General features: G+C 39.0%; 1 protein-coding gene across 2 annotated transcripts in view; it reads left to right on the top strand.

The window, feature by feature from the left end:
• Window positions 1-6,718, top strand: part of LOC117171261 (synaptic vesicle glycoprotein 2B-like) — a 23,176-nt gene that overhangs the window by 1,168 nt on the left and 15,290 nt on the right. The gene's annotated exons all lie outside the window — the stretch shown is intronic.

Genomic DNA, 6,718 nt, shown 5'->3' with positions numbered 1-6,718 from the left:
TATCTAGTCGGGAGTGGTGCTGACTGAAAACAGATGATTTGGAGCGATTCGCGCGCCATTTGTTGGTCATTCTAAGGACTTATTGAACTACCCTCGTATTCACAGTACTTCGAGCTAATCCATAGTAATTCGAAGTAATCCATTAGTACGCCGCAGTAATCCACTTGTAATCCGCTGCATATAAAGCAATTCCGAGTCATAACTTTCTGGATAGTTATCTACTTGTAATTCGAGGTAATCCACTTCTAATTCGGCGCAATTCAAGTTATTCCGAGTCATCCCAATATTCCGAAGTATTCCCAGTACTCCGAAGTAATCCAATTGTAATCTAGCGCAATCCACTTGTACGTGGGTGTACTTTACATGTAATCCGAGTCAATTAAAGTAATACCGAGTCATTTCAGTATATCAAAGTAATCCACTTGTCAGCCGGAGAAATAAAATTACAGTCCGCGATAACAAAATTGAGACTCGAGACAATCTACTTGTAAGCCAGCGAAATTCAAGTTATTTTGAGTAATCTCAGTATATCGTAGTATTCGCAGCATTCGCAGCATTCCGAAGTAATCCACTTGTAATGCGAAGCAATTCAAGTAATTCCGAGTCATCGCAGTAGGCTGGAGTAAACCCAGTATTCCGAAGTATTTCCAGTATTCTGAAGTAATCCACCTGTAATCAGGAGTATTCCACTTTTAAGGTGGAGTAATCTACTTGAAATCCGGTACAATTAAAGTAGTTACGATTGATCCCAGTATCGCGGAGTAATTCACTTGTAAGCCGGAGAACACTACTTGCAATCTGTGTTAATAGACTTGTAATGCGAGATAATAACCTTGTAATTCCCAGTAGTCCATTTTTAATCAGAGTTACCTGGTTCCAATTTAGAGTCATTCAAGTAATTTCGAACAATCCCAATATGCCAGAGTAATTTTAGTTTCTCATAGTAATCCACTTGTAATTCGCCCTCCTTCGCTTGTAATCCCAAGCAATTAAAGTAATTCCAAGTAATCCCACTGTTCCAAACTGATTCACTTTTAGCGTGGAGTAATTCAGTTCTAATCGGAGGTTATCCCATTATTCTGAAGTAATCCCAGTAATCTAAAGTAATTCAATTGTAACCCCATTATGTCCGACTAAACCACTTGCATTCCGGCATAATCTACTTGTACTACGGAGTAATTCTTATGTAACGAGGAGTAATCTAAATGTAACCAGGAGAGATACACTTGTACTCAGATGTAACACACTTACAACCCGAATTACTATGCTTTTAGTTCAGAGTAATTCTTTTCTAATATGGAGTGTTTCCATTGTAATGAGAGGTAATTCAAATAATTCGGAGTAATCCCTGTATTTCGGATTAGTCCACATGTAACCTGATACGTTCCGCCTCGTCTGTGGCTAGGAAGTATCCCCACCTCTACGTTTGTTGGCCCCGAGAGAGGCCGTTGCTTCAATGGAAAATGTCTAATTTCCTGCGTTTCGGTTGTAGATCGTCTTTTGACCTCTAGTCTTGGGCCCTGTGTTTCGCCGTTACGTACTTCTCTATGCTTTGGAAATACTTCTGCAGGATGAAGTTCTTCTCCTTCGGATCTCAATGAAATTCGGCCCGATCCTCTAGGTTCGCTTCTTCTCGTGATGGTTATCTCCGATAACGCTTTCCGTGTTGCTGGATTGTGTCCATCCGGAATTGGTTCGGCTGGATAGAAGAGGACGCCTTCCTCTATGCGCCGAGTGATCGCTAACGCCCGACCCAGTTTCGGGTCAATTGGTATTAGTGTCTTCCTGGCTGCTGTGAACTTGACCCGAACGGTGACAGGACGCTCTCCTTGATAACAATCAGCGATGGCCTTATACTTTTTCTGCCACCCCATCTGTCTTTTATTCTTTCCCATCCACCCGTCGTTTTCTGCTTCCTCCCGTTTTCTTCACGAAATCCTATCTAGCGGGCAACACTTAAGGACTTCCCGTTAGGGCGCCTAGGGTTGTTACCACTAGATACGTTTTACGTAATTGGAAACAAAGACTGGCAGGTTGTGACAAGCGGAAGCTACGTTAAAGATTTGCTCTTAAAAGAGCAGATTGGTATAAACGTTGATTTAAGCAGATTCGTTGATGTTGAAGACGATGATTTATTCACTGTTCTCCCTAGGTAGGAAGAGGAGACTGGAAGAGAGTGAGCGAAATGTTCGTAGTGGTGGCGGAATGCCAAGTGGTAGTTAAAAAATGTTCTTTATTGTTCTTAGATTTTTTATTACATAGGTTACATATTTGTTAGGAAAAATTGGGGAAAAACATATTTAATTTTAAGACTTAGAATATATTACAACTTAATCTAACTTAACTAATCTATATACAATATTTACAGTTACTTTAGCTAATACAGGTTGCGAAAATGGTAGTTTTGTAGAGATAGTTTGTTTAATTTTGTAGCAAGTGCTGTCGTAATTTATATTTGATCCTGAAAGGCGCATCTTCATAACGTAGCGAAGATATATCTTTCAGGATTGGAAGAGACAGTTGATTTACATAAAAATGTTCAGATATTTGAAATATATCTTGCTTGATTGTGGAAATTTTAGCTTTTGAATGCAACTCAGTGATCCTTGTTCCTCTTTTTGCGCTGGTGTCCATTCTCAGGCACATATTCTGTATATTTTCAAGTTTTTCTACATTACTTTTAAAAGTGTTTCCCCATATAGGTGTTACATATAGCATTATTGGCCTGATAACCATTTTATAGACTATACTTTTATATTGCGTGTTCATTTTACTTTTGCTGCATAATAGAGAGTAGAGAGAGAGAGCTTATCACAACAGCAGCCTTATTATGCGCTTTTTGGTATGTATAGTATAAGTAAGTTTCGAATCTAGTATTACTCCTAGGTATTTGGCATGTTTCCCCGGCTTGATAGTTTCATTATACATTTGTAATTCTGGGATATTTTTATCACCATTCAAGGACAGAACCTTGCAGGACGCCTGTTTTGATAAGTTTTTCATTCGATAATTGACAATTGACTTCTACTACAAAGGTTCTATCACAGAGGTAATTTTCTATCATTTTAATTAGATATTGCGATATTATAATTAGATATTTGCTATGAGCCTCTTATGCCATATTGTGTCGAAAGCTTTCTCCATGTCTAGGAGGAGAGCAGCTGTACTGTGCTTAATATTAAAATTTGTACTAATATAATTAGTGAGTCGAGCTAGCTGTTGTACTGACCAGTGTCTTGATCTAAATCTAAACTGTTCTGGAATTAATTGCTTACTGATTTGCTCATGGATATGGAGTCTATTTAATATCACAATTTCAAAGATTTTGCTAATGGTCGGTAGTAGACTGATAGGTTTATAGCTTTTAGCAGAGGTTTTTTCCTTTCCCGGTTTATATATGGGAAGTATTTTTGCCTTTTTTCATTCTGCAGGGAAGTAGCTCTGCTTTAAACATGCATTGTATATACGAGTTATTTGTACTGTCGCTTTTTTGGGGAGATACTTTAATATAATGTTTTGTATTCCATCAAGTCCAGGAGCTTACTTTGATTTTGGTTTGCATATAGCTTTTTTAATTTGTTTAGGGGTAGCTATTTTAATTCCATCTAGGTTTATTTCAGAGCCAGTAATTTCATTATATTGTAAGTTAATTAGATCATTATTTTCAGGTCCCCCTATATTACCAGTTAGTTTGTGAACATTTTCAAAACTATCAGCTATTGCTTCATCTTCATCAGAAAAAAGAGTTCAATCTCGACCTTTAAGAGGCGTTATGTGTCTTTTATTCAGCCCTTTTAGAGATTTAGCCATTTTGCACAAGGAATTATCCTTAGTGGTAAGGGATGCAAGTTTATCTCCCTAGTTGTTGTTTTTACGCTCAGCAATCTAGCTTTTAGTTTTACGATTTGCTATGTTTAAAAAGGCTTTTAGACAAATATTTCTAGTTTTCTGTAAGATTTTTCTCAAGGAGTTTCTGTGCTCAATTTGTTCGGTTATAGTTTCCGGGAGTTTATTTTTATATTCAAAGGTTTCTTGGATAGGGATGGAGTCCTCAATAGTATTATTAATTATATTCATTAAATCATTTGCGTTTTTATCTGTGGAATCAATGGTATCAACCGCTGAATTTATTATTATTCTACTGTTAATGAGTTCTTTAAATTTTTGCCAGTCAGCTTTTCTATAGTTCAAAAGCTTAGGAGGACACGACAATTATATGTTAATTTGATCATCACTGAGCAAGATTAAGACCGGTTTGTGATCAGAGCAAAGTTCGTCAAGAACATCATCTTATATATCTTTCCTAAAGCATTATCTTTCAGATAATCTTTCCTAAAGCATTTATATCCAGGCAACTGTGCTTTAGATCTATGATTGAACCATGTTTCGCTAACCATGAATATATCTACATTATAGTTGTCAAGAAACTCGGGTATTTCAAGTTTTTTATTTTCTAGGCCTCAGTGGCCTAGAAAATAAAAAACTATCCATCAAGTTCAAGAGCTAGCTCACTAATTGCTTGTAGTCATTGGAAATTATTTTGGCAAGTAGACAATTTTTCTTTAAGTTTAATCGCTAATTTGAAGAGTTTACCTATATCACATAGTTGATTTATTTCCTGGAAGACGCCTAGTAGGTCCTGTATATCTGGCGTTTCATTGTGTTTGAGTTTAGTTGTAGATTGATTTTGCTGCCTCAGCGGACTCTTGCCAGTTGTCGATGCTAAGGGCGTGCTGTTCGTTCGATTTCCTGGTGGTAACGTTGATCTTGGTAGGTTGTGTTGCCCTCTGCTTCGTGGTGGAGGTGGAAAGTTCAATGGCTCATTTCCATTGTTGTAGACTGGTAGGAGACGATGATTTTGTAGTTGTGGACTTCTTTTCATTCTTAGTAGTTCCACTTTTTCGAGATGCTTTTTATATGTTGCACATCCGCTGTAGTTTGCAGGGTGTTCACCTGTGCAATTTACATATTGTGATTTTTGTTCACAAGGTTTCGGGCAGTCTGCCGTTTGTTTAGGGGTAGCTATGCCTAACTGCCCTGCCTAACCCTGCCCTGCCCTAACTGCCCTGCCTAACCCCTGTTTAGGGGTAGCTATGCCTAACTGCACTGCCTAACTATTCTTGTGTGGCGATACCTTTCCCATCGGATTCTCATATAGCATACTGACCTGATTTTGAAGGCATCCTGAGGCTTAGAATCCTTCTGCAGGATTACTATGTAGACCGGCGAGTCAAAAGCGGGTTCGTGTTCTGCATCCTTCAGTGTTGTAGCCTTGGTTTTGAGTCTGAGTACTTTCGTTGTTTGTAGTCCTTGTCGCTCCAGATCGTTTTGTATGTCACTCTCTGCCAGGTATCCGAATCCATGAATAACGAGCTTTTGTGGTTTGGCTTGTTTCATAGAATATGTGTAGTAAGGTACATTTCTCTCAGCAAACAGTTTTTTAACTTTCTCATGTCTCTTAATGTATCAAGTTGATGAGCAGTGCATAATCGTTGACATAGCTTTCTATTATGATTGGTGGCGTTTTTTGCTTTTAGCCCTTCTTATTGTTCTCGTTCTAGGGTGGTGGTGTCTCTTGATTCTCCTTTATGTCATTTTTAATTTCCTTATTTTCCTATTCCATTGGTGTCACTTCTTCCAAGGCCTCAAGCCTATTGCTGAGTTTGATTGGAGTTACTTTGCTGTTTGCCGCCTTGTCATAGGGCTTGAATTTTTCAGTTTGAAGTCTTTTATTTACTCATCCTGCCGATAGGCGCGAGCCAAACACCTTCGTCTATCGGAAATATTAAAGACAGATGTGTGCCAAACGCCTCCGCATGCCTTGATGGTTTCTTTTGGAACAAAATTTACTTCGTTTATCCTTTCAGAGTCTCAATTCAATTCCCATTCCATTAAGTCTGATTGATCAAGTAATTCTGATCCAATCTGACGAGTGTCGCTGAAATGCGCATCTTTATGCTTGTCGCCCTGGGGCGCTTGACAAAGCTCGCCGGAACGTCCCCACTCTGTGGTTTTTGGGGACCCGCGCGCCAATGGTGTACTTGCACGCGGGTGCTACGTATCGGACGCGTGATCTCACCTTTCTCCGTCTCTTCCGCGTTACAATTTTCCTAAATGTTAGTAAGGCGAAAGAAAAATTGATTTAATAATAATAATATCTCCACAGTTATATAAAATAGTAACTTGATATAAGGTGTAAAGTATAAAATGTAAAGTATAGATCTATAAAGTATATCTACCTACACACACACACACACACACACACACACACACACACACACACACACACACACACACACACACACACACACACACACACACACACACACACACACACACACACACACACACACACACACACACATACATACATATATATATATATAGCCGGCAACAGAGAAAGAGAGGCGATACTAAGACCAACCGCGGGCAAGCTCCCAATAGATGAAGAGCGATGCTTTACGACCCGGAGAAACATCAACACCAAGGTTTCTCTCAAGCCTAAAGATCTGGCTGAAATGGAGGACGAGCTTCGTGGACATTTTTCCGGAGAATCCGATCTCTGAGCTATCAATTATTGTGTGATTGACTACATCACATCTGGCAGGAATTTTAAAGCCAAGGTTCGAAAGTTCGCGCGCGAACTCCGGACCCGTTATCACACACTTAACAAGTCAAAGCTGCTGACCATCAGGCAGCATATTGTTGAGAGAATACG

Source organism: Belonocnema kinseyi, chromosome 4 (assembly GCF_010883055.1).
Source record: "Belonocnema kinseyi isolate 2016_QV_RU_SX_M_011 chromosome 4, B_treatae_v1, whole genome shotgun sequence".
NCBI lineage: Eukaryota > Metazoa > Arthropoda > Insecta > Hymenoptera > Cynipidae > Belonocnema > Belonocnema kinseyi.
The sequence above is the reverse complement of the archived record's forward strand: the minus strand, read 5'-3'. Positions and strand labels throughout refer to the sequence as shown.